Source organism: Xylocopa sonorina, unplaced genomic scaffold, assembly GCF_050948175.1.
Source record: "Xylocopa sonorina isolate GNS202 unplaced genomic scaffold, iyXylSono1_principal scaffold0014, whole genome shotgun sequence".
NCBI lineage: Eukaryota > Metazoa > Arthropoda > Insecta > Hymenoptera > Apidae > Xylocopa > Xylocopa sonorina.
In genome coordinates this window covers 5,132,429-5,153,948 of record NW_027490090.1, presented here as the reverse complement: position 1 = coordinate 5,153,948, position 21,520 = coordinate 5,132,429, and positions in this window count along the sequence as shown.

Here is a 21,520-nt window from a genome sequence, read left to right as displayed (position 1 = left end):
GAGGCGCTGTAAAGAAGGTAAAGGGGAGTCTCGTTTAGGCAGCCATAGCGTGTGGACGTGTTCTTAAGCGCTCCGAATGCAGTGATTATGCGACGTGGTTTTTTTTAGGAATAGGGTTAAAATTCTGGTTTAAGAGATAAGTGCAGGAGTTCATTAATCCAGGCACGAGGCAGAAGGCTGTAAGTGTTCGAAAGAGATCCCGGCTTTCTGCTGTCAAGTGCGAGGATGACCATAGCAGCGTTTTAGTCGGTAAAAGTCCGGCATAACCAGTTGCGTATGCCCTTGTGACCCCTTCTGGGACCGGGTTCCGAATAGTCCGAAATAACCACGGATTTCCAAAAAAATCCATGGTAGCTATGAAGATTTCCCAGCGTGAAAATAAAGATTAGGTTAGGGTAGGTTAGGTTAGATAACCCGCCCAAGAATGGTGAACAGATAGATAAATAACGCTGCCCACCACTCCTGTGAGCGGAAAGTTGCCCCGCGTCCGTAGTCTGGTAGGCGCTCGTCTGCCTGAGACCGCCCGGCTGCGACCACGCCTATTGTGTGTGATGCCACGAACGCGGGGCAACACAATACTCAAGGGTGAGAAAGGAAGAAGAAGGAAAGCAAAACTAAAAATAGGATAGAATAACCTTTGCGCAGTGGTATACAAATAACATTTTGAATTTTACCTTAGCAATAGCTAGGCTGTTTAATTACGGATAAACAATTTTTTATCTAACCAACCGTTTGAAATCATGTAGAATAACCTTAGTCGTACACAACACAAATAACATTTTAGAACACATTCCAACAGTCTTAACACGTTGAACGCCCAGCGTAAATCGGTGGAGTTTCTCCCGGGACCCAAATCTGGGAGTATAAACAGCGCGATAAGGAAGAGCGATACAATGCAATGCGTCGCATAAATATAACCACAGTTTATTTTTTTGAAAGAGTATTAGAAGATAACTTTGTAGAAAGTGCTTACAAAGTATAAAGGGCCTCGAAGTGGGGAATGCGATCAGCGTTCCGGACAAAATTCACTATGACAGATCTCATGGCATTTACACTAGAACTTTCAGTCTCCTCAGAACCTTTAGTTGTCTCAGAACTTTCAGTTTCTTCAAATCAGTCAGTCAAACAGTATTTTTTGCATATTTTTGACATTTTCATTTACTTCTTGATCCCTAAAATGTTCGTTAGACAGCGCAAAAGTGTAGATGAAAGTGAGCCGAGTAGTGACGAAGAAGTATTCAGGTTTCCAAGAAAAGTTAGAAATATTGTTGTGTCAAGTTCAAGCTCGGAAAATGAGGATTTGTATGAGAGTGAAGATTTTGAAGAACTAATACCTGGCTGTAGAGGAAGAGGATGAACAGATTGATACTGTCGGTTCATCTGACAATATCCAGTGGAAGGAGTTCACCGGAAAACAAAAATCATTCGAATTCCCCGGAAAAGTGGACTTCTTGTGGAACTACCTTCCAATATTACAGCGGGTGAAGCCCTTTCTCTCTTCCTGAATGAACAAGTGATAGACCTTATGATGAAAGAAACAAACAGGTATGCAGAAAACAAATTAGATCACAATACAAGTAGCGAACACGCTCGAATGAACAGATGGAAACCTACAAATTCCGAAGAGATCAAAATACTTCTTGGACTGTTGCTTTGGATGGGTTTAGTGAAAGTTCCACTAACTAAATATTGGTCAACGGATTCTCTTTATAATTTTCCGTTTCCTCGAAGTAAAATGTCTCGCAATCGATTCGAATTATTGTTGTCGAATTTACATTTCGCAAACAACGAAGCCATACAGTGTAATAATCGACTTGGGAAAGTGTTGCCATTAGTGGAGATACTTACAAATAATTAACAACAAATATTCTTACCCGGCGCAGAAATTGTAGTTGATGAGACTATGGTTTCTTGGAGAGGAAGGCTCATATTCAGGCAGTACATACCGACAAAATCACATAAATATGGGATAAAACTCTTCAAATTGTATTCTACAGAAGGATATACGTGGTCCACTAAAATATATGCTGGACGCGATTCCAGCGGAATCCAGCGAGTTGGCATGGCCGAAACCGTTTGCTTCGAACTCATAAACAAGCTGTTGAACGAAGGGCGAACTTTGTTTATCGACAATTTCTATATTAGCTACGAATTAGCAGTAAAATTGTTAAATTTTATAACCCGTATTGTCGGAACGGTACGCCATAATAGGAAATTTATGCCAAAAGCTGTTATGCTTCACCCACTGAAGAGAGGTGAAATAATATCACGGGAGGACGATAATGGCATTGTAGTGCTGAAATAGAGAGATGTCCGTGACGTCAGAATATTATCATCGAAACATGCACCTATTATGGTATCAGTTTCGAACTCGTCCACTCTTCGCGGACGTCCTCCAAAAATAAAACCTTTAGCAGTTATAGCTTACAATACTGGAAAGTCTGGCATTGACAGAAGTGACCAAATGGCATCATATGCAACAACAATTCGAAAGAGCATAAAATGGTATCGGAAACTAGCAATTCATTTCCTAATAGGTACTTCTCTAGTGAATGCACACGTTGTTTATCAAAAAGCAACGAACCGGAATATACAAATAAGAAAATTCCGAGAGCTTATAGTTCGGGAGTGGTTGGAATCCGAAAACGCAAGACCCCAAGCAGTAAAGAAAGCATCTCACCGCCTACAAATTCGCAAAAATCCTTAGGGCAAATCTATTAGAAGAATGTGCGTTCGGTGCTATGCAAAACAGAGGGAAACTCTCGAACGCCAGGACGCAAAAAAATGTGTGAAAGACAATAACATATTGTCCAGAGTGTCCACAGTCACCTCAATTATGTTTAAAATGTTTTAACGACTACCACCTAACTACCAACTAACTAACTACCACCAGGCGGTTTCTAACTCAACTCAGTTGAATCCTAGTCGATTTAATTGGTTTATTTGAGCCTAGAAACAGCTTTTCGTTAACCTTTTATTGGAGCGCTCGCGTTTTTTTTTTCTACTCAGGAGGTGAGTGGCCAGGGCGGGAGTGTTGATGATATGGCATCTGCCGGATCCAGCATTCCTGATGCGAGGAAAAAAAAGGTTAGGTTAGGTGAGGTTCGCCTCAGGGGCCACGACTCGGCATTTGTCGGGTCGTGGTATCGGGTCTGACGCACCCGGGGCACCCAGTTATACCGGGCCAAGCCTGGCCCGAGGCGTCGGCGACGCCCGTGCGGGGTGGATCATTTGGTCGTGCCCCACGTCTTTGCACGGGCGTCGTCGGGGGAGCGCGGTCGGTGCGATTGGGGGATCGCACCGATCATTGCACGCGTCCCCCGCGACGGGAGCGGTGGCTGCGTGACTCAGCCATCGTTCATTCCTCGGATGGGGGAGGGTGTATCGTCGACCACACTCCCCTCCGGGAAGGGGGTCCTCCCAGTCACCACGGAGGACCCCGGCACGGGAGGGGACCAGACGTGTTCGTCCAGAGTTCCCGGTCCCCTCCCAGCAGCGCCGAGGAAGGTCACCGTGGGGTTTTAGCCGGTAAGAGTCCGGCATACCCCCGGAGTTCCCCAGCTCCGGGGGATCCATGAGGATTTCCCCACGTTAAAAAAAAAAAGGTTAGGCTAGGTGGGGTTTTCGAGCGCTCCGTAAACGTTGTACACAAAGACGCGACTTGTGTCGAAAAAGACGTAAAACTTTGGTTTTACGTCTTCCGTGGTGGATCGCGGAAGCTCCCGGAGTGAAATCCAGGAGCGATTAGCGATAATTTTGTGGTTCTTACGGGAAATACGTGCACCCGTCTCCCTGCCACGTGGCGTGCGCGCGAGTGTGTGAGTTCGTCGAATTCACCGCGTTCGAGCGCTGGAAAGCGACCATAGTCGCTTCCAAAGACAATATAAGAACTGTTATTCACGCGAGTGACGGTGAAAAGTGTGTGAAAGGGTGATAAATCTGCGAAAAAGAGCCGAGAGGAGCGAGGGCGTCGCCGCCGCCATCTTGATTCGCGGGCGTGGCACGTACGCCACGCCATCGCATTTTGCGATTAGAGCGGCTTCTCTCGCCCCTTTTGAACGGGTTTACATCCTCCCAGTGCCGAGGAACTATCCGAGGACTACTAGAGACGCTGTTTTAACCCTCCGAAAGGGTTAAAACAACGAAAAAAGACTGAAAAACGCTCGCAGATAGGAATCGACGGTAACGCCACAGTGCGTGCGTGCGTGCGTGTGTGTGTGTGTGTGTGTGTGTGTGTGGGAGGGAGAGAGAGAGAGAGCCGGTTGCGCCGTAGTGTGAAAGAGACAGAACTATAGTCGGCCAACCGTGCAATAGTAAAGGAGAGACAATCGACCGCCGTGTACGAGCGACAAGGACACGCAGTGCGACCGAATAATCCGTGGAAAGTGCGGTTTTTTCCACGCGCGCGTGTCAGTGCAGTGCGCGAATCGATATTTTCTCTCGGGAGAAAATCGAGTGCGCGACCAACTCGCCAAATATAAAATCGCGCGACGCCTTGCTTGGAATTCCAAGCATGGCCTCGCGCGAAATCGCGACCGCGACGAGTGGCGACGGGGGGGGGGGGGGGGGGGGGAAGGCCCAAGTAGCCTTTTTTCAGATGATTCTTCGTGGTTCGTGCGAACAACGAGGCAGACATGCGTGGCCACGAAGAAAACAACGAAGAGGAGGGTCATAGAAGACTCAGGCGAGGAATCCGACGTCTCCCTGGCGTCGGTCCTTACGGCGTCGTCGGAGACGTCGATCATCTATAGAAAGAAGAAGGGACGTCCCCCGACCACGGGAGACTACATCGGCCTCGTTCAGGCGAAGAGGAATGCTCGTTTAGAGCAAAAAAAAGACGAGGAACGTGCTCTCGAAAGAGAGATTTTATACGGAGACTGCGTTCCGCCGCCCGCAGGGCGGTATTCAAATCCAGTCCCCCCACAAGAGGACTACGGTGAGGAGGCTCGGCTTATGCCGACGCCTGATTTAGCGGCGATAGCTCTCAAAGCCGCGAATCAGGTGGAGATGGCGGCAGCGAAGAGTACGCAATTGAACGGCGCGATCAAGCGCCAAATGAAAATTGCGGCGCGAATACTGCAAGCGGCCACGACCGAAGCTGTCCAGAGGACAAGACAGACGGTCGAGGGGAAAGATGAAGAAGTTCGCGTTAAGAATAAGCTACGCGAACTCGAAGAAGAAAACGCGCAGCTAAAAGCGCGCCTCGCCGCTCTCGAAGAAAGAGCGGCTAGAGACCCTTCCCCTGTGCTTCTCAGCCAGGGAAAACCAGGAACTCCCCGACAGGAGAAGCGGGAGAAACCCCTCGCGACCGCGGAAGCGGTATCAGAGGGGATGCTGAGCTGTATTATGGAGCAGCTCAGCAAACTGGTTAAGTCAGAAATGAGCGACTTCTGGGCGAAGGCAGAAGTGCGATTTGCCCAGAAAGCGACGGAGCCTGCACGCGACTTTCTCGCGCCGGAAAATCGCCCCCAACCACCCATGATGGAAGGGGGAAAGCAGGTGAAAAAGCCGGAAAAAGTTCCGGCAAAAAGCGGGAAGGAAGCTCCGCCACAAAAACCGGGAAAATCGACCGAGAAAACCGGTCGAAAAGAAGAATCGTTCGTGCAAAAACGCATGAACGCGATTCAGGATGCGCAAATCGCCAATGATGAGGCGAAAAACGCGCAAAACGACACCAAGAAAGATACTGCGGTGGCGAAAACCGCGGAAGAGACGCCGTGGACGAAAGTCCTCGGCAGGAAGGCCAAAAAGGCCGCAGAAAACAAAAAGGAGGCGCCGAAAAAGACGGTGAACGCGCAGAAGGGCGCAGAAACCGCAAAAACGGCCCCAAAGAAGGAGACAGCGAAGAAAGAGGCCGTTAAGATTGCGAAGAATCCGTCGACGGCCGCGGTCTCGCTCGCGCTTCCAATCGGAAGCAAAGCGACACACGCCGATGTCCTATCGACAGCCAAAAAGTATATTAAGCTGTCGGACATCGGAATCGAAGAGGTGAGGGCGAAAAAAGCCCCCACTGGAGCCCTCGTGCTGGAAATCACGGGGGGAAAACGAGAAGAAAAAGCGGACATTCTCGCAGAAAAGCTGCAAGAATTATTCGCCGGGGGCGAAGTCAAAGTGACACGCCCCTGCAAGAAGGTAGACATGAGGGTCTACCGAATAGAAAATTCCCTCTCGGCAAACGAAGTCGTCGAGGCGATCGCGGCAGCAGGAGGCTGCCAGAAGAAAGATATCCGTTCAGGGCCGAAAAAAATCGGCTTTAACGGAATGGGGCACATCTTCGTGCAATGCCCGGTAGCGGCAGCGAAGAAAATCCTGAAAGAGGGAAAAGTGCGCGTAGATTGGACCTCGGTGAAAATCGAAGCACTGGAAAAGAAGCAGTTAATCTGCTTCAAATGTTGGGAGATCGAGCATGTGCTCGCAAAGTGCACAGCCGCCGAGGACCGCCGCAACGCCTGCTACAGGAACGGTAAAGTAGGCCATCGATCGTCGGAATGCGAGGAGAAAATTCCGACGTGTCCGATGTGCCAAAAAGCGGGCAGACAAGCCGATCACCGTGTGGGCGCCAAAGCGTGCAAGCCGGCCCTGCCTGTAAAGAAGGACGGAGGAAGGGTCCCACCTTCCAAGACGGCCGCCAAACAAGGACAGGCGACCGTCGAGAAGAAAAAGGACGGCGCGAAAAAGGTCGCCGTCGAAAAGAAAGAGACAGAAGCAACGCGCGAGGCTTCTAAAGCGACCACGAGTCGCGAAGAGGCGATGGAGATCGCTTAAAATTCAACCTTAAAGCGAAAATTCTCCAGGCTAACTTAAACCACGCCGCAAGAGCACAAGATTTGTTAATCGAAAGCTTGCAAGGCGGGGAAATCGAGTTAGCCGTTGTTGCTGAACCGTACTCGATCCTGCAAAAACCATCGTGGATCGGGGACGACGAGAAAAAGGTCGCGATTATCCAGGCGACGCCGACACGCATCCGGCCAATCTCGCTCATCGCGCGAGGGCGGGGATTTGTCGCTGTTTCGTGGACGGATTGCGTTGTCGTGGGATTATACGCGCCGCCGAGCTGGTCATTGCAAAATTTTGACCAGCTTCTGGATGAAGTGGGAGGGGTGGTAAGACGCCACGCCCACCTACCAACGTTCGTCTTGGGAGATTTCAACGCGCACTCAATGCTTTGGAACTCATCAAGAACGAATCAACGCGGCCACTCTACGATGGACTGAGCAGCTTCCTCAAATTTAAAGCTTTTAAACCACAGAAACGCCAGTACATGCGTGTGTCAACAGGGCGAGAGTAAGGTCGACCTCTCGTTCGCGAATGGCGCCGCAGCTCGTAGAGTCACGAAATGGATTGTAGATACGACTGAGACCTTATCGGATCATCTTTATATAAGGATCAGCGTATCGAAGATTCAAGAAAGAAGATCAACGACCAAAAATCAAAATAAATGGTCGCTGAAACGCATGGACGAGGATGCTTTTATGGCAGTGACCCTCGCGACTACCTGGCCGGACGAACCGACCGAAGAGGCCACAGTCGAGAGCGAGGCCGAATGGTTTACGAGGACGTTGACCTCGGCATGCAACGCAAGCATGCCGAAATTAAAATCTAATCCTCCTCGTAATCCCGTCTATTGGTAGAATGACGAAATCTCGAGACTCCGTGCGGATACGACGATCGCACGAAGAAATTACACGAGATACCGGAGACGGCGAAATTCCATTCCGGAAAGAAGACAGCAGCTGTACGACATCTACAAAGGAAAGAAAATAGAGCTGCAAGCTGCGATTTAAACATCGAAAGTACGAGCCTGGGACGGGCTTCTTCAAACGCTGCGCGAGGACCCGTGGGGGCGCCCTTACAAGATAGTAATGAATAAATTACGACCATAGACGCCCCCAGTGACGGAAACTATGGAAACTTCGCTCCTGGAAAGGGTCGTCGACACGCTCTTCCCGTCGGAAGATCCAACGTCGGCGCCAGAATACAAAATTCAACGATCAATACATCGATGAATGACCCGAACATCTGGTCGCAGGAATTCGTAGTTTCGGAAGAGGAAATGTTCCGCGCCATAAAGCGTATGACAAAGAAGAATACCGCGCCCGGTCCAGACGGAATTCCAGGCCGTGCGTGGTCCATGGCGAACAGCATCCTCGGCACAAGACTTCGGAAATTCTTCTCGACGTGCTTGAAGACCGGGATGCTGCCCACAAGTTGGAAAACCGGCAGATTGGTCCTCCTCAAGAAGCCAGGAAAGCCCGAAGATTCTCCGTCCGCGTATAGACGAATTCGGAAAATTATTCGAAAGAATAGTTCACGACCGTCTCGTCCAGCATCTATCGCGAGTCGGACCAGATCTAGATGAAAACCAATATGGCTTCAGAGAAGGAAGATCGACTATCGACGCGATACAAAAAGTAAAATGTCTCGCGGAGAATGCGATCAAAGAAGGGGAAGTCGCAGTAGCGATTTCTTTAGATATAAAGAACGCCTTCAACTCCCTCGAGTGGAAAGCGATTCGAAGAGCGCTCGAAGAACACAGATTTCCACGATACTTGCGAAGGGTCGTGGAAAATTGCCTGAGCGAGCGAGCGACCTTCGAGAATCGCAACGGCTTCGTCAAGAAGAATATAAGCCGCGGAGTTCCACAGGGGTCCGTTCTCGGTCCCCTCTTGTAGAATATCGGTTATAACGCGGTTTTAAAATTGCCAATGCTGTTAGGAGTTCATCTCACGTGTTACGCGGATGATACTCTGGTATTGGCGGTTAAGACGAGCCGTAAACAAGCTATCTGCCGTCAAAAAGATGAAAGAACTGGGGCTTCAGATGGTGCCGGAGTAGACGGAAATCCTCTGTTTCGAGGGGAAAAGAAGAAATCCGCGTGAAGGCAACGAAATGGTTACCATTGGTCCAACGAAAGTCAAAGTCGGAAGCGACATGTGTTATCACGGCGCACCTCGACTATAAATGGGCCTTTGATCGCCATTTCGCTCGTCAGGCCGTCCGATTGGATGCTGCGGCTAATTATTTAAGTCGTATCGTGCCAAACATAAACGGTCCAGACGAGAAAGTAAGAAAACTTTACGCCGGTGTTATCAGAAGCATCGCGCTTTATGGAGCCCCGGTGTGGAGCAACGCGATTAGCATGGGGAAAAGAAGCTTACAAATCCTGCGAAGTGCGTAGCGCAGAATCGCAATTCACGTCGTAAGAGGATATCGAACCATATTTTACGACGCGGCAACGTTGTTGGTGGGCTTTCTGACAGCTGTAAGACAACAGCCTACTCCAGTATTCGAACTACCGCTACCTACGTAAGAGGACGAAGAAGACGAATTACCAGCACCAGTCACTATGCTAAGAGCAAAAGACGCAGTGCGATACATTCCAACTCTTAACCGAGACGATGATGTTGGAGTTGGAGACTTTATCGAAGAGGTTCGAGACATGAGAAACAGATGCAACGAAAAGGATCTCTTACTAAAAACGATCAAAGTAGAGAAGATAATAGGAAAAGCAGCACAAGGTATACGCAACTTTCCGATTTCTACTTACGGTGATTGTATATGACGCTCTACGGACAAACGTCGCCACTCAGATCACCTCGAATGAGTACCAGGAACAGCTGTACGATTTAAAACAAGATAGGAACGGGAGTTTCCAATTATTTAACATCAGATTCAGACGCATATACAACAAACTGACAAATGCAATCGGTAACAAATATCCACAACCATTAACAATACGTATAACGCTTGAAATATTGAACCCCAAAGCTCCAAGAATCTACATCCGTGATTTAGACAGAAACATTGGCAGAATATTACTGTCAATTAGGCCTACCACACTGTTGGAAGCCGAAGAAAAAGGCGATAGACATAGAACGCTACCTTCGAGGAGAAAGAAGAGAATGGCAACGCCTTTCCAACCAATTACTGAGACAATCAGTGAAAACCAGTTTTCAAGGCAACGCTTCGCGACCAGTTACAACTAACAGTTACAACTAACAACCCACCGAAGCCGATTTATCAAGCAGAAAAGGCACCATTAGCACAAAAAGCTCAATTAATAATATCAAGCATGCGCAATATCAGCCTGCAGTGCATATTGGGGTTTGCTTCAAATGTTATCGAACTTTCGAAAATTCTAAAAAATAGACAAAGTAGCACTGAGTAGCTAGTATTCGGAGTACAAAGGGTTAATTATAGTTCCTAAATTCCAATTCTTTTATCATCTTATATTCGCTTACTAATCCTGTCCTCTGTCCTTTACTTGTTCGCTGATCTTTTTACCTTGACTCACTCACCCTCAACCATATACCAGCTAGTTTTCGCCATAGCTCAGATGAAGTCTTCTGATAAATGTTGTACTCTATTCCCCAGGAACTATCCAAACTAGAGTCCTACAATTGGGTTCCTCCGACTAATTTCTCCTTACAATAATACGGTAAAGTTCTTCAAACAAAAAGTAGTTAAAATAGCAGAAATTGTGAGAAGTTGTTAAAGTAAACAGCTACCAATGGTAGATATAACCTTAACCGCTAGCATGCTCAACTGATATTAAATATATCATCGCATGATGATAATGATTTAGTACTAAGCTTTGATATACAGAGTATCCCACGATATCATTATAATTCTTCATGAGAATACCACTGAGAAAGAAAAATCTTTACGTTCAATATTTTAAAGTTATACTCGTGTTTCTTAAATGCAATATTTCCATCTTCGTATTAGCAAGTTTAATACACGTACTTGAAATGATAAAAAATCGCAAGAACGAAAAAAGCTTTAAAACAGATAACGATCAATTTGTTCATCAATCGTGTAATTTCAAAATATTCACTTAAAATTCCGAAATATTGCTCTAGGTTATTGTGAAACGAACGGCTGAACGCAAGTGCAATTGTTTCTGTTCTTATATATAATGACCTGTGCATCAGCTGCTTTTATTAATATATTTGTTCATGATACTTTAAACAAAAAGTTATGTCGCACCTCGAACTCGATAGGAAGGTTACTACGCATGCGTGTTGCTCCTTCCCCTCTCACACCCTCAGCAATGCTTCTACTCGATAGGAAGGTTACTACGCATGCGCTTCTCTTCTTTCTTGCTCCAATCTCGAGTAGTCCTTATCAGCAGTCCTTTGACTCGATAGAGAAGTGACTATGCATGTACTCCCCTTCTTTCCTGTTCTCACCTTCAACAGTTCTTATAGTCGATAGACAGGCTACTACGCATGCGCTCCTCTTCTTTCTCTCTTTCACCTCCAGCGCTTTATATCTCTGTCCTCCTTCAATCGAAGTCGGACGAAGTTAGTCGAAGCCAAACGAAGCCAGTCGACGTACAAGCTGCCCACGAAATAATGACGCGAATTTTCAAAACTGTATTGCATATTACAGTTTCTTTTCTCCTTTTCATTCATAATAAAATTATAGCAATTCTGATTTACACAATTCTCTATTTCAGGTATTTTAGAGGGTATCCACGTCCAATCAATCGAACTGGAAATATTGTTTATACATCTTCTTATTGTTACATTGTTTAAACATCCTCTTACTGTTAATAAAATAATGTGTATATTCATAATAGGATGAAACTGTAGCGGCCACGATTCCGCGATTTTTAGAGTCGTAAATTTTCGGTTTAAATCACATTGCGTTTCCAAGACTCAGCGCAGATCTGGTCACCGCGGATTATAGCACTTGGCGACCAGGTCCACGCGCTATCCTAATTCCGACATCCGTCTGGTTTGTGCCGATCCTTCAAGCCACGCAATTGTTTTCCTCAAGAATTCATCGCGACTGAGCATTGCCCAGTCGTGTACGGTAGATCCTTGACCTTTTTTTACTTATGACCAATTTCCGTTTCTTGCATTTTCGTGGAAGCGGTCACTTTTCTCATCCGCGCATCCATCCTTTTCGTTCTTGGTTTTTCCATTCTTTGCTGTACGCGTTTTTAAGGGGTGACATTTTCGCTCTCGCGGCAGTTCGTTTAGAACACTCAGTTCGTTCAGAGCAGTTCGTTCATTCGTTAAGAATCGTGAATTCGTTCAGAGTTTGGAGTTCATCGAGAGCTCTGTGTTCGTTTAGAGCTTCCCATACAGTCGCGTATAGTGACGCGAAAGAATTGTAGCCACAGCACCGCTCCCACGATAAGAAATGTTTTATCCTATTATCACTATTGTTATTGTTGATTTATATATTAAAATTGAGAGCGAGAAGTCGAGCGATGTTCTTCCTTCCGTACGCCTCAAAGCACCATTAAGTTTTCTAACCATTCATTCTAAAAATGGCTTAAATTAACATTTTTCAATATATGGCAGCTTATTCCACACAAAAACCTTGAATATAACTCGAAGAAATACAGATCAATAATTTGATCGTTAAAAATTCCAAATAGTACGTATTAAGACTTCAAACTACTTTATTCATCCACTACTCTCATCCAACGAGGATTATTCTGTATTGTGTATGTGGATTATTCAGTAGTTCTTCATTGGAGAACAAAAACTTTTTAAAAAACAACAGATCTCCTATAATCTTCTCCTTTGTCCAAATACAATATCGTATTCCTGTTGTCTTTCTACTTTTCTTCTTTACTTTACACTTCACTTTATTCTTCTTCTTTTCATTACTTCTTTACTTCAGACTTGACTTTCTTCTTCTTCTTCTTTCATCACTTTCTTCTTCTTTACTTCTTTACTTTCACAGACTATGCAATAATTTGCACTACAGCAATGAAAATGTGATTGCAAGATTCTGTATTTTTCAGTGAACTCTTGCTGCTAATACAATTCTTCTTATATCAATTTAGGAACTGGTTATTATTACTTCTAACACAGCTTCAATAATGCATAGTAGAAGAAGGACTTCTTCTTAAAGGAAATTCCAGTTGCACGTGCTCTTGATATAATTCCTTTAATTATTCTTGCTGAGGGTACATGCTTCAAAGTGCAGTTTTATTACTGCATTACATGTTCGAGAATTAGAGTCGTATCGACGCCTTTTTTTATACTAATAGTCACCATTCAATAACAGCAGTCGAGCAATTACGGACAAATAGAAAAGTAGCCATAGTTCTAGGTTATTTTTATGTAAAACGATTTTCCTTATTTGCAAACAATTGTTTTTCCGATCAAGCGTTCATTTTATAATCGTTAGATCAGAGTTTCTTAAACCATGGGTCGGGAGCCCAATTGGAGTAGCTAAAAATGATTTTCATTGAAAATTTTCACATTATCTTACGGCTAGAATTGCAAAAAATATTTGCCAGCAATGTTTATGAGGTCCCAGAACAAATGTTCGTAAATATTATGGTCTCCTCATATTAAAAATTTCAAGAAACCCTGACGTTAAACAGTCGCGATACTTAGCGCACTAATATGTAACATGTAAAACACCAATTTTCGTTCCTGCAATTTTGTTAAGTCGTTAGCATCGTAAGTTCATATTTGCGAGGAATTTCTTGAGGTATTTTTCTGGGCAATGACAAAAAGCTTCGATAAAAATGGAGAGTTTCGATTGTAATGGTAATAAAGACGTAATTAGGTCTACAAAAACGTAGACGTATTATTGCGATATTAAATTCTGGCGATCTGAGTTAGTTTTCCACTTCTTTCAATAAAGCATCAGTTAAAAAATATAAGAATTTGTTTTTAAAAAAAACATGAGATAAACCTAATTTTTTAGAGCACTTGTCAGAGTTGACTCTTTGGAGCACAGTGGGATTAAAAATGTTCCAGCTTTTGATGCATGGTGGAACATTTTTAGAGCTCGAAATGTAATAATAAGTACATTTTTCAATCCATGTAACACGATGGGATTATTTGAGTCTCTATAGATCTTATAATAATTAAAATATTGCTATTTTATATATAATAGAAATAATTTTGCAATAGTTTCTATTTTCTAATTTTTCGTTATTAAAATATTACTATTTTAGCAGCAGTTCAGTAATAGTTTATATTTCCAAATTTTAATTTCTATTGCCTAATTTTAACAATAGCTTTTATTTTCTAATTTTCTAGTTTCTAATTTTTTTTATTAAAACATTGCTATTTTAGTAATAGATTTTATTGTTAATGTCACCCAGTAATAGAAAATTAAAAAACGGAAGCTATTCCTAAAATATTACTATTTTGGAATAAATAGAACCTATTGTTAAAATATTGTTATTTTAGAAAATATTGCAATAGTTCCAGTTTTCTAATTTTACTTTCAATTTTCTAATTTTAGCAATACACTCCATTTTCAAATTTTCTATCAAAATATTGCAATTTTAGCAATAGTTTCTATTGCCAACGTCCGAAAGGGAGTCGAGTGCAAAGCATTACTTCAATGATTGCATCCAAATGATACACATATCATGGCACATCCTGTATATCTTAAAATCAATTTCAGTTTTTAAAAGGACATCCAGTTCAAACAGAAAATGTACTACTACATCGAGAAACATTCAAATATAAATTCCAAGATTCAATTCATGTCGTGTATGTTTATGTTTATATAAATTAGGAGAACAAGAGTCGGTTGAACCTCAATGCAGCTCAAAACTCAATTAATTAGGGTAATATACCACCTGACGTAGCACTTGAAAACCTGTTGGAATTCTCCAACACTCAAGGATTTTCCATGGATTAGATCAAAGTTTCTTAAACTGTGGGTGACATGTGGGTGTGACATGAGCGGCCGAAAAGGGCCACGCACGTTTCCTTGCAATCTCTCTGGGACCTTGCCTAAACGGATTCGGATGATCGAGGCCTAAGAAGACATTCTATGGTTGTAAACGAAGGAGATAATGTAGTAGTGGTAGTATTGTATGTAATAGCCTTGATCTAAATTAACGTGACTATAGGACAGCCCAACTGAAGAAGACAAAACTGAACACTTCAACGAGATTCACCTTGACCTAACTTTGATATCAGAACTCTGTCTGACAATGCAGATCCAGGTCCTCATAGAGAAACACTGAGAGCTAGAAAAATGCTCAGATCTAATGGCATCTTATCTACACCATTCCACATGACAGTATTTAACTTAGATTCAGAGAACTGAACATTGGAGGGAATTCGCCTCTTAATGCTAACATTTTTCCTAGCCCTAATTCTATACCAAAACGCGACTAGAAGCAAGATTCAACACAAAAAACAAATGAGAACGGTTTGAGAAGACACTCTAGAAGAGGTCTGCAACAACTCGGAGATGATCAAGGAAAAATCCTTGAAAAGAAAGGAAGCAAGGAGAACGCACCATTCTTTCTACAGGAAGACCTCTGAACCAAGAAGCACTGCACAACGACAAGGACGCTTTGAAAGAGAAACACCAGAAGCTCAGATGATTCATGACCCACAGAGGCCAATAAATACAATCCCAATGACTTTAGCAACGTCAAGACTAGGCCACAGAATGCAGAAGGACAGTCCTTAACGAAGAGTGACCTAACGAGGAGATCCTTTAGGTGGCCAGTGAAAATGTGGCGTAGAAAGTAACAATCGCATCTTTCAGCAAGATTTAAGTGTCATCAGTCCCCTCATGAGAGAACTAGCTACAGACCAATATCGAAACGCACAGTCCAGCCCATTAAGAACACCCAAAGATCTTGGAAGAAGAGGACACGTCATCCAAACACTTCCACAGCACGAGTGCGAGCAATAAGACGAATATTGAACCGAGCCAACAAATCAAAAAGAACTAGCGTGAATGCTTAATCCCTAAAGCGTCCAATTTTTATTGTTCCATCTTTAGAGCTCCCATATTTTAAATTATATATTAAGATTTTGCGCAACGCGCGGCAATTCTTGTTCACTTATACTTAGAGCATCACTGCTTATTATGTGCAGATGAAATTAATTTCAAGACTCACTTATTCTATAATGTATCACATGATGAAATAATTGGCTTCGAAAATTGTAGAGCTTACCAGACATCCAAAACTGCAAAGAATGATTTACTTATAATGACAAGTAGTATTGCAAGTAATTGGAAAATGCCAATTTACTTTTGTTTCGTGGAGTCTGCATGTCCTAATAACATGTTACGGTGCTTATGGTGCACAATGGCACTTCTAAGTAATTGGGTTCTAAAGTTGTATACAACGCGTTGGCGCTTCTCAGTTCAATGTTTCAAAGTAAATACATTGTAAATTTCTATACACCGAAATACTGTTTATCAGCTTCTATACTACAAAATATGTAATTTCTACAGATCGATGCAACAGGGTGGCGCTTCTAAGTGTCTAGGTGTCAAAATAAACGAGTTCTAGTGTTCTATACAATGCGATGGCGCTTCTCAGTTCATTCTATAGTGCATGCACTAATTACAGTGCATGGCGTCTCTAATTTTGTACAGTTGTCCCGTGATTTAGGAATATCCATCCAAAATTCCACTTTTTCGGTTAATGAACAGAATATGATTTATATGTTTGACACGCTACACTTAATAAAAGCTACACGAAACAATTGATTAAAACATAATTTTGAAATTAATGATAAAATTGCTTCGTGCTCGCATATTGTTCAATTTTATAACCGAGATAGCAAACAATGAATAACTTTTTCAAAATTAAAGTCAAATATGCTGTACAAGTATTTGGTAACCATGTAGCTGCAGGTATGTACACACTACTGCTTAACCGTTTACTTCCAAATGAAGTCGGCGAACAGTAGAATTCATTGATCATTTTGATAAATTATTTGACATTTTAAGTTCGTCAACCAGAACTAATTCTAAAGAACATGGTGTAAAGTCTTTGTTGGAAGTAAAAACCAGACAAATTTTTTGTGTTAGTCATTACTACTTTTAAATAGTATAAAAGTAATTAGTAATAATAATAAACACGTTCGAATGAAATGCTTTAACTGCTGGCAGGTAAGAATAGAAGGATCGCAACATCTGCTCTCAGAGAAATGAACCTGGCAAAAGACATTAAACAAGATAATATTGGGATAATTATTCTAAAAAACCAGGCATGCATCTTGGCAATTGTTGTATGAGATATCATACATCACTAACTTAGAATATAGATGCGTTAAATGCGACCAAAAACATAACCCAGGCGAATGTGAAAAAACAATCGCAACTCCAAGATACTTTTGTCAAATCCAACTATCCTATTCAAACCGAGTATCTGAAGCATCTCCTACACAAGTCACAACATAAAGGAATATGCCACAAAATTCAGAATAACAGACAACCAAAACCTAGCCATAGAAATCTCCCACGAAAACGCAGTACGATACTTAGGCGTACACTTAGACTTCAATCTAAACTACAACCATCACATCACAACACACTTACAAAAAGCGAAATGCGCATATCTGATCAATAAACGCCTATTCCACTCTAAATACATGAACAAAAAAGTCAAGATACTCTGTTACAAGTTCCTAATCCGACCAATCCTCACTTACGGCTGCCAAATGTGGTTCAACATCAGCGCAAACCAAATAGAATAACTCCCGACTATTCGAAAGAAAGTGCCTTAGAATATGCATCACCATGTACAAAGCACCCGAATCCAAGTACATAAAAACAATAAGCAACATCAAACTGTACAGTAAAGCAAAAATAATACGACTAGACCTATACATTATAAAAACCATAAAAAAACACTGAGCTAACAAACACTTAAGAGAAACTAACAGCCATATATACTCGCAATCCTATCCAAACCCTCAATACCATATGAAAACCATCCAAACAGGTCACAACCCCCTGAATCCTTCATACACCTAGACCAAAAAGGCCTTATCCAAATCCCATCCAATCAATCACTAATCTGCTTATACAACAGAAAATATTTCAACAAAAGAATAGCATATGACAAAAACATTAGACTGGACGACTCCAGCCTAAAATATATCAATAAACTAACAGTAAAACACCTTAAATATTTGTGTTTATAAAAAGGAAAAACAAGAAACAAAAAAAATATCATAGAAAGTATACTCGATTAAAAATGGGTGGGGATCCATGGATGCGGAGGAGAACAAGACCATAAGGGTCCTAGGGAATAGGGTGACGGCCAAAATAAGAGGCTTAGATCCCTTAATTGAAAAGAATGACATAGTGGAAGCAATAAGGAAGAGCGTGGAATGTGAAGATGAGGAGGAGGAACAGATAGTCGTGCAAAGAATCATAACTGAGCCATGGCAGGAAAAAGTCGCGTTCGTCAGGCTTTCAGATAGGATAGCGACGATACTGCAAGAAGGAGAAGGCATAAGGATAGGCTGAACGAAGAATAGAGTTAGGATATTGCCCAATTCAATATACAGATGTGGGAGATGTGGGATGTGGGGTCACATCAATACACAATGCAGGAAAGAAATTCACATTAACAAAAGGAATGATGAAAGGAAAATCATAGAGGACAAAGAAGAAAAGAAGGGAATCACGAAAGAGAAAAGAACAGAGGAAATGAATGACTCAAACAATGATATAGACATTGATAGGGAATCCGTAGGAGCGCTAAGGAACCTGCGGGAGGTAAGGAGTATCATGGAAGAAATCATGGGAAGTTACAATTATAGAGACAGAGAGATATAAAGTCATCCTGACGAATGTAAATAACAGCAGGGCAGCACAGGACCTATTAATGACCCATACGGTACACAAGAAGATAGGGATTGTATGTATAACGGAAACAGCAACTGAAGGAGCGGGAATATGGTTTAGGAGCGCAGACAATAAAGCGGCAGTGTTAGTTAATAAGGAAGTTGGGTTAAAGGTTAAGGTGCTAGAGCAAGAAAAGGGAATAATAGTGGTACAGGTGGAAGATATGGTTTATTTGGTAGGGTATTGCTGGCCAAACTGCAGCAGAAAGGAGTTTATGGGGTACTGGGATAGGGTAAGTAAAGTAAAATCAGGTCGTGGTCAAGTAAATCAGATGTAAGAGGCAGGATAATTACAGAGATAATGAGTGAATGTAGCTTAGTATGTATGAACGAATGGGACAAGCCGACATGTAGGAGGTGGAACGGGTCATCGGTGATTGATATCACACTGTGTTCAGAAGAGATAAAGAATCGGGATCGCCCGATCTGGGATCGCCCAGTTCGTGCTGAATTCATTGGTTAATCACTTTGGGAGTTGTATTCGTGATTCATGGAATGTTCTTTGGACCTATTTGACGACAAGGCAGTAATTGCCTTAATATAACACCTCAATCTGTAAAAAGGATAAAGATTGTAACTTCTCAGTCGAGAAACAGAGGAAGCATTGTTTCCACTCGGAGAAACTTTCGACAATATTTCACTACCATATGGACCTTCTAACTACACAAAATTGTAACTTGTAGTCAAATACGAAGAGACAGAGTCAATAGAAGACGCAACGGAGGCTACAAACATTAAAAAGGTGTTTATAGAAACAATATCTCCAGATTCATCAAGCTAGTGCAACAAGTTAGTATTACGCCAGGTGGTGAGGAGATGCGTTACTTTTTTGCTGTACCGGTTTAGAACTGTTTTGAATCCTTTGGTTCTGTGGGTTTGCCAGAGTGCCCTTAACCGATTCTTCCTCCTGATTAGGTCGATGATGTAAGCCGGCAGTTTTGGTTGGTGTATTCGGATCTGTTTGTGCGGGATTGTGTGTTTTGCGGCTTCGGAGATGATATTGGTAAAGCGGGATGCTTCGTGCTCAATATCTTCAGGACAGTGGAGTATGGGTTTGGCGTTTGGAATGGCTTCGTTTATGAATGTTTTGTATTCTGACCATTTTACGCGGCTATAGTCTGGCCTGGTGAGTGCGACAGTGAGGGGGGGAGGGATGGCCGGTAGGTCGTATATGACAGGTACGTGATCGGAGGGGCCAGCGGTGATGGTGCGAGGGTTTGTTACTATGTGCTTTTTATTTGTTAAGATGAAGTCTATGGTGTTTGGGGAGCGATTTGGGGTGGAGGGGATGTAAGTGGGGTGGGTGGGGGCGGAGATGGTGATTGGGTGATTTGTGATGAGATCGCAGATGGCTGATCCATTGCGATTTTTAGTCTTACAGTGCCAGAGTTGGTGTCTGGCATTGAAGTCACCTGCCAGGATGGTAGGGGTGTTTCCCAGTAGTGTTCGGAGGTCTTGTGTGGTGAGGTGGGAGGTCGGGGGGTTGTAGATGCCTATTAGTGTGATTGTGCGATTGTTGATTTTAATTTTGGCCGATACTGTTTCTATTGATTTGTTTTTGGTGGGTGGGGGGGTGGATTGTAGGTGTGCGATTTGTTTTTTTATTAAGAGTGCAACGCCCCCGCCATGTGTAGGGCGATCGAATCTGATTATATTGTATCCTTTGATGGTTAGTTTTGAGGATGGGTAGAGTAAGGTTTCGGTTATAACTGCCAGGTCAGTGTCGTTTGTGTGTAGTGTGTGTTGGAGCTCGAGTGCATGTTTGCGGATGCCTTGTAGGTTGTAAATCATTAGTGTAGGGGGTTGGGTTCGTTTAGGGATCGTTCTGCTCGAAAATGTGGCTGTATTTCAGAATGGCCTTTGCTTTATCTATACCTGAGCTGGCTTGCTTGTACTCGCTGATGAATGCTTTGATTTGCGAAACAAGTTGGGTGATGTTCAAGCTGTTTAGTTCCTCGAATAGTCCTTGGAGCTCCGATGGGTGTCCAGGCGGAGGTCGCGGGGGGTCTTGCCTGGTTGGTTTCGGAGGGTTTACGGCAGGCGGAGGGTTGACTGGTTGGTGCGCGGTGCGCATCTGGTTCCTAGCTGCTTCCGCGTAGGAGAAGTTGTCCGTCCTTCTTCTATATTGTTGAAGAGGATGGGCGATTGCCGGGTTGTGCGGGCCCGTGGGTCTGCTGGATTTTTTTTCTACATAATTTTGCCTCGCTGGGCATTGCCTGTAGCTGGTAACGTGTTGCTGGTTACAGTTTGCGCACCTAATTTGGGTGCTTGCGCGATCGCATTGCTTTGCGTCATGGTCCTTAGCGCATCTGACGCACCTTTGTTTTAGGTTGCAGTGCGCGCTGGAGTGTCCAAAATGTTGGCATCTGTAGCACTGTGTGATTGATGCTCTTTGTATGTACTTTTCGTATGTACACTTATGGTAAAGGACTGAGCTTACAGTCCTTAGGTGGTTTAGCGTTATGTCTGATGGGGTGAGTAGTATGAAAAGTGGGAGCGGTTTTCTAGTACCATCCTCCAGTGTTTTCGTCATCTGGTGGATGGTGATGGGTTTGCCGAGTTGGCTTTCGATGTCCTTTTGGATATCGCATGGTTGGAAGGTGGACGGGAGGCCTCTGATTACATACTTCCACTTGAGCTCAGATTTGAGCCCGTACGTATGGAATTCGATATTTTTCTGCTTTAGCATTGCTGCAACTTGTTGGTGGCCCTTTGGGGTAGTGGTGTGTATCTGGGTGGTTCTTCCAGTGTACTTCAGTTGAAACTTCTTGGTTATTTTAGTTAGTTCACTGATAAATACGTTGATATCCGCTGGGGTTCCGTTTAGAACTATAGGCGGGGTTCTCTCCTTCGTTGGAGGTTCAGGCGGGAACTCTGGCGCGTTTGACAACAACGCGAAGGAGTTCGATGTCGGC